The sequence below is a fragment of the Podarcis cretensis genome (genome assembly GCF_951804945.1).
Source record: "Podarcis cretensis genome assembly, chromosome: 1".
NCBI classification, from domain to species: Eukaryota; Metazoa; Chordata; class Lepidosauria; order Squamata; family Lacertidae; genus Podarcis; species Podarcis cretensis.
The window spans coordinates 79,356,571-79,364,388 of record NC_137170.1 but is presented as its reverse complement, the minus strand read 5'-3'; positions in this window follow the sequence as shown (position 1 = coordinate 79,364,388).

The following is a 7,818-nucleotide window of genomic DNA, read 5'->3' as shown; positions in this document are numbered from 1 at the left end:
GTTCTCGAGTCTCTAATTTTACCTCATTTAAATAAACAAGAACAGTGTTTTTGAAAGAAATGCTGCATCTTAATGCTCAATCAATTGACCTCCAATGGAGGTGCTTTAAGTATAATTGTTCCTGTGTATTGCAGCCAGACCGCTGTGTAGCCAACCATTATTTTATATTATTAAATTTTATTACCTGCCTTTCCCCAGCCAGTCCCAGGGCAGGTTGCAATTCAAAATTAAAACACCTAAGACATTCGCAATAATATCTTAAGTTTGGTGGAATTTTTTAAAAAGGTATTTCGACTAATCAGTACTGAAAGGGAGTCTACAGCAAGCTCCCATGTAAGCCATTCCGGCGTTCCCAAAGGGAGTATGGGATAGTGGAAAAATGTATTGGAATGCTTTCAAACTTACTGTTATTTCTTGAGTTTGCCAACAAAACTCCCCACTGCAAAATAAATAAATGCCAGCATCCATTCTGTTGCATTGTTTCCTTCTTTTTACCTTTTGTAGTCCAGCATTTGAAATTCAAGGTTCATTTTCACTGTACCTTTCATAAAATCTCTTGTGCCAGGGGTTCAACACAAGTTGTTTAGAAAGTGTTTTCCATGCTTCGGTACCTTCCAGAATGGACTACAGTAAATTAATTGGCCCTAAACATGGTCTCTAGGATACTAGCTGGGCTCCGTTGGTGGGAGTGTATTTTGCCAGTGCTCAAAACTTTCCACTGGTTTCTGCTCCATTTCCTTGCACGGTTTGACCTGTGAGTGCTTACCTTCAAAAGCCCTAAATGGCATGGGTACCTATCCAGGTGTACTTCAGTATGAGCCTCCCCATACACTTAAATAGTCCACAAAGCTTTCCTACAGGTGTTCCTGCTATCTGCATCAAGGCAGCTGGGACACATGCAGACAGGCATCATAGTCGTGGCACCCATTTGTGAAGCATTCTCTGTAGGGAGGCTTGCCTGTTTCTTGCACTGCAGTCTTTTTGAGACCAAGTAAAAAGACTTTTTGGCTTTCCAGATTTTAAATCTCTGATGGAATTGCTTTTCAGTTGCTCTTGTTTTAATCTTAATTTACGTGTCCCCCCTTATTTATGCAGTAAATTGCATTAGGACTCTGCACTGAAGGCACAATGTAAACTGAATGAAAGTGATGGGTAACTGAACTAAGTGATTTGAAATCTCTCCAAGTGAAGGCCCTCAATGTATTACATTTATTGCACCATCATCACAGCAAAGGTTCATAGAGGATCCTTGGGTCTGGGATATGCCTCCTCTTCCTTCTGCACTTTATGGTGGGGATACAGCAACTATCACAGTGAAATCACAATCCACACCCACTTTTTTTTAATGTCATAAGGTGGGCAGAGCTAACTATGCCAACCAGGAAAAAAATTACAAGTGGCCAGCAGATGGCAGTCGCCTGTTCTGTTGAGGGTGGGGAGATGGAGAGAAGCAAGCTCCAAAATGAACCATGTGACTATTGCTTTCGGAAAAAGACCACCCAGTGTTTAAGAAAGAATTTAGGAAAAGGGGAAATGCAGGACATGTCCAGGTTACCCAGTTGTTTTATTCAGCTGTCACTCAAATGAAACACATAAAATTCCCAGTTCAGACAATTCAGGAGAATTTAAGACATAGTGCTAAGCAGTAGATTGGCTGCTCTGTTTTCCAGCATAAATCCCACAGGGAAGGTGTGAGGCTCTGAAAGTGATAAATGGCTAACTTGTGTCTGTGTCACTATCTTGGCATCACACAATGAGCTCAGAGTCTGTAGGGATGTGCACACGCACATTCGTCTTGCGTAGTTGTGTTTCCATGGAAGCAGAATGGCCTTTAAATGGTACTGTATTAGTGATGCATGGCACCAGCCTTCTTGATATAGCAAGATTCAACATTTCAACATTAAGACCATCTGTGGAGAAACTAAGGAGCCAGTTAAATTTCACAAAAGGAACCTTGATCTTCTAGTCCAACTCAATACATTAAAGGGAAGTTATCCCAGATGGAAAACATCTACAATATCTGCCTGGTCTTCTAATTTGTTTGTGTGTGTGGGGGGGTGTCCTGACTTAAAACTTGGTAAGCAAGCTGGAGCTTTATCAAATTATATTCAAGTACCCTCCAGCTTGGCTTTGAGCAGAGTTCAAAAACAGCTTGACTCTAGGGTGCTGAAAGGTTACTAGGACCTATGTGGGCTCTCTATCTGGGAGGTTAGTGCATATGTTATTACATTAAACCTGCACATGTTATGCTAGCTCTTGAGGGCTGGATTTTTCGGTGTTTCTTTGAGGTGAAATTTTAGGTAGATTTTTACCATGCTGTCATGAGTGTTAACCAGGAAACTTGTAGAATATTTTTTCCCCAGGATATTGATGTGTCACAATCTGGATTTGTGCAGGAGAATTCACAAGCCCATTTAAAACAGCCAATTGAAGGTCAATGAGTAATTAGTATGTAGACCAGGATAGGTGTACTCTTGATTCTCAAATTGAAAAATGGAGACAAGTACCTCTCTACATCCAGCCAATGTTGTGAAGTGCAGAAATAGAAGTTAAACACATAAACAAAACCCTCACGGCACTGGAGAAATGGATTAAGTTCTATTTAGAATATTTATTTAACATGACAGTTCACAAAAAAAGTTATTTTTAAAACTCTCCAAGAGAAAAAGTTTGCTCTTTTTTAATTTTACTTTTAAGCAGCAGTTTCAGAAAACAGTACAATAATTGTCCAGGTTTCCTACAGCAACAGGATACACAGCATCATAAAGGTGTTAACTGATACACACCATTCAGGGATTGTAAGCCTCACAAACAAAAATTGCACGCACACACAATGGCCATTGTTGGAAATTGAAACATTACTGTACTAGAAGCACCACTTAACAAATGGGTGGCCAAGATGACTGGCAACAGAATCCTTTTTAGTACCAGCAAATAAATAGTTAACCTAAAATGAAGATTATCTGGTTGAACATGTTGTCAACAGATTTGAATTACTGAAATGAATATATAATCAGGGCACATAACCCATAAAGGGATTTATTGGACTCCCCCCCCCCCACTTTCTTAGCTGCAATTGATCGAGGAACTACACCAAGAAAGCAGAACCTAAGAAGAGGGATTCTTCTGAAATGGAACGCCCTTAGAAGCCCTCAAAGCATGCCAGTGCCACATGACAAAACCAGAAAAAAACACCAAGAGCACAGTCAGCACAGATAAATAAGAGTAATAATGAGGGAGCTTTTCACCACCTTAACACCCAACTCTCCAGCACCATTTTGAACATCAAACGACAAGCACTAATCAATTCACATCACTGAGGAAATAGCTGCGTAGGCGGGGCTAAAAAATACTCTTGGGAAAGGAGGTAGCAGATTCAAAGAAAAAGACCACTGCTGGCCTTCTGACTGATGTCATGCATGGTCCAAAGGAGCTCACTGAAGTCACAGAAAAATTACAGTTTTCAATTTAATGTTTTTTTTTGTTTTTGGGAAAAAAATCAGTGTTAGAACAACCTCAAAGCATTTCCATCCACAAGAACATTCAGCAATGCACAGCCTTACATAAGTGTAGCCACACAAAGGAAGCTAGATTCAGCACACTAAAAAAAACACCCCTGCACAAATGTGTATTCACTAGACACGCTTTTTGCAGAAAACACACATTCAAATCCTATCTGTTTCCACGTGAAAATTACCAGAGGGTATTCAACTAAGTTTTACTCAGAGCCGACCCACTGAAATTAACGAACATGGCTAAGTTAGGTCTATTAATTTCAATAGGTCTCCTCTGAGTAAAATTTAGTTGAATACCACCCATAAGCATTAGGATTTCCCAGAGTTTTCAGGTTAAAGATCTAATAAGGAAAAGGATGGGGAACCTGTGGGCCTCCAGATGTTGCTGGACTACAGTTTCCATCACCTGTAATTATAGGCCATGCTGGTAGTGGCTGATGTTGGGAGTCCAACAGCTGCAAGGCTGCAAGTTCCCCTTTCCTGAAGTGGAGGTAACAGCCCCTCCTATTCACTCATAGTATTTGTTCAACTGATTGGAATGGCCTTGCTTCAGACAAGAGAGAAACATTGTTCCATTCCACAGAGCATTTTTTGCACACATGTGTATATACCCTTGTGCAATGCCAAGATGGTGCTTTCTGGATCACAGCCAGCTGATGAAATAAATAAAAAAGTTTAGCCAACTCTGTGACTGCGAATCTATATTTTTATCTCTAATTTATATCACAAGTTGATAAATTCTTCATTTCCACATACATTATTTTACGATTCCTGAAAGCTCAGGTTTAAAATGTGACATTTTAATAAATAAATAAACAAGAACCAGAACTAACTACCCTTCTAGTTTAGATGACAGAAAGCCGGAGAGTGGTGAAGCGAATTGACAAAGAAAGGTTTTCTGGCTCCTTGATCTGTGCTTCTGTTGCCACTATTAAAAATGATGGCAGGAAACTAAGACTTGGTCCTTTTTGAGTTGCATACAGACATGTTGTTTAAACAGCTCACCTGCTGGAGAAGCACCTTCACCATGTTCTTTACACTATACAATTCCCTTTTGAGCTCTGGAAAAATAAGTTCTGCCAACCAAAATCGACTGCACACAACAGATATTGGTTGGTGCTTGTGGTGTGACAAATCTGTCTCCTTCCCACCCCTAGAGCAGTGTGGCATACTTTAAAAAAGGAAATAATAATAATAATAATAATAATAATAATAATAATACCCTTATTTAAAATGAAGTCATGCTCTGGCTTCTTTTTTTAAACAGGTACCTAGTCTACCTGAAGATTGGTGGAAGCAGCAAGAGAGATAATTGAGCTCAGTGTTTGACTAAGTGATAAGTACTCTTTGTCAAACATGAGAGGAATAGGAGCAGGGAGCAAGGGCTTGACCTGTGGGAGAAAAAGCCCAGGCAACCCCCATGTAAAGATCCATCTGTATGTACCCTTGGAATAAGAAAAGCCAACAACCTAAACCAGATGCATATTTACAGAAGTGGGTCAGGCGTCCCTATGGGATTGCTTTGTGGCCAAGTAGTTTCTGACATTTGATTTCATGACTGGGTAGAGAAGCAAGCTCAGACATTGCGCGGAGAAAGAAAGGAACAGACAGAAGTAGGCTAATCAGGAAGAAACGTGACCTTGGATACATTAAAAATACATGGCGTTTCAGTCTTTCAGTGAAGCTGTAATGCAGCAACACATTTAAAGTGAAGACTTCAGCTCCCCTTCCAGACGAGCTTTTGGTCCTGTGCAGTCCAGTTTAGCATTGGGCAGGGGACAATGCTAATGCCATTCTAGAGAGGAGATGTGATTCATCTCGTTCCTAGAATAGACTATTATCACACACTTCACCTTCACCCTTCACTTGTTTTCCCTGTACATTTCTTCATGTAGTTTCCAGTCATATCATATCCTTCTTGGACCTCAGGACTCTTCATCACATCCCTCAGTCCTCACACTGAAAACACTGTTGAAAACCTGCACATAATAACTCAGAATTTTCTCTAATTTCTCTTCCCCCAGCAACTATGCACATCATAGCCACAGGAGTGTTGGACTAAGACCTAGGAGACCAGGGTTCAAAACCCTGCTCAGCCATGAAATTCACTGGGTCATCTCTCAGCTTAACTTACCTCACAGGGCTGTTGTGAGGGAAAACAGGGAAGGGACAGTCATGTTAACCACCTTGGGTTCCTTGGAGAAAAGGGATAAATTAAACAAATCAATAAATGACACTGGTACACAGATTCAGATTGTTTTTCAGCTTCCTTCACGTGATAGCTTGAAAAACCCTATCATGCTAATTGCCAACAGTTCAGGTTTTGGTGGCTGAACATCAACAAACTAGGAGCTTATTGTGTCACATGTGTGGTTCACAAAGGCAATTAATTCACTTTGTCAATAGAAAATGAGGTTTGGGGATGCATCAGCACTATTTCACAGTCCAGTCAACACTTTGTTGTGTTCTCTCTTCACGCGTTCCACCCTCCCCAACATCCAATAGCTTCTGCAGTCACTGAAAGATGGGAGTCAAGTGATGCTCGATTGCCTATAATGTGTTGCAGACTCCATTGCCACAAGTACCAGCAAGTTACACAGCTTAGTCATGGTTCTCACAAAGGCTAATGCTCCCTCATCTGCAGCCCCCATGTCCCTATGCATAGTGGTTCCAGAGTCAGGGACGCTCCAGGATGGCATGTCAAGGAGCATAAGGAGGCTGTCTATGGACAGACAGACACAGCACACACACAAACACAAACATGCACACACATGCCTTCCACTCATGTGATAGAACTGGCTTGGGTCCAAAGGTCAAACAGCTTAGTTTCACAAAATGGAGAAGAAAAGTAAGCCATGATCCCGAAGCATTTACATAAATTCACAGTAGTGTCAGTGAGAAGCAGCCATGGCAGAGGAAAAAATATCTGAACACTCATGGCTAAATTCGCATGAGAAGCTACCCTTATTAGTTATGTGGAGAAAGGCCATAACTCAGTGTGGTGGAGCATCTGCTTTACATCTAGAAAGTCCCAGGTTCAATCCTGGGCATATTCAGGTAGGGGTGGAAATGTACCATCTGAAACCCTGGAGAGCTGCTGCCTGTCAGTGTAGACAGTACTGAGTTAGATGGACCATTGCTCTGACACAGTACAAAGCAGCCACTGTCAGATCCCTCAGCCAACGGCAGTGTTCTGTTATCTTCAGTGTTGACTAGCTGTAGTAAAGAACCAAGCTTAAAGTCAGACATGTGTGAGCCTTGTGTCACACCTTTCCTGGTCCATTTCCATGGGGGGGGGGACTATTTGTGGCCTGAAAGCTGATAGCCTAACACAGATACTGGGGAAAACCTCAAAACTTTAATACTAGCAAATATCCTGCACCTATATAATATCTAAAAGATGGGCATAAGTAGAACACAAAAGTACAGAGCTCCTGTGAGGTAATTTCACATGAAGGGAAGTTATTGCCTTAACTGTATTGTTCTTACTACTACACAACATGTTCCAGTTAATTTTTATTTACACAACAGAATTTGGATTCGCAGACTGGATGTGAAAGCACAATATTTTAATATGCAGGGAACATTGACTGGGCATCAAGCAACTTTGATGGTTCTAGTGTGACAGATGGAACCCTAATGAGGGAAGGATCCTTAGACTTTGTTCTAAACGTAATGGAAGAATGCTAAGCTTCAAAGCACCAGTTCACACAGCTATTTCCATTGGAAAATGGGCAATGTGGCATTTTCTCATTTCATATGTTGTCTTCTGAAAGTTCTCCCATCTTTCTGTGTGAAAGTGCTTCCCAGAAGTCCACTATATATCATCCTTAAATATAAACTAGATGGAATAATGAAACACAAGAATGGCCAGAATTCTACTTCATGGTTACATCAGCTAATTCTAAAAGAGGACAATGTTCAAGACAGTGATAAACTCTATCGTTCTCTGTCTAGGATTTAGACAGCAAGATACAAGCAGCGCTTGTACTATGCATGAATCACCTCAGTGGCAGGAATAGAAGCCAGCTGGAGTTTACCTGCTTCCATAAATCCAAGCATCAACACACACAAAAAAGGGACTTGGGTTACTTAGAAAGAAAGCCAATTAACATAGATTTATAGAACTGTAGTTGGAAATGACCCTGAGGGTCATCTAGTCCAACCCCCTGCAATGCAGGGGTCTCAACTAAAGCATCCATGACAGATGGCCATCCAACCTCTGCTTCAAAACCTCCAAGGAAGGAGAGCCCACCTCCTCTTGTTGGCGTCTGCTGCAGTGTCAAACAGTTCTTACTGTCAG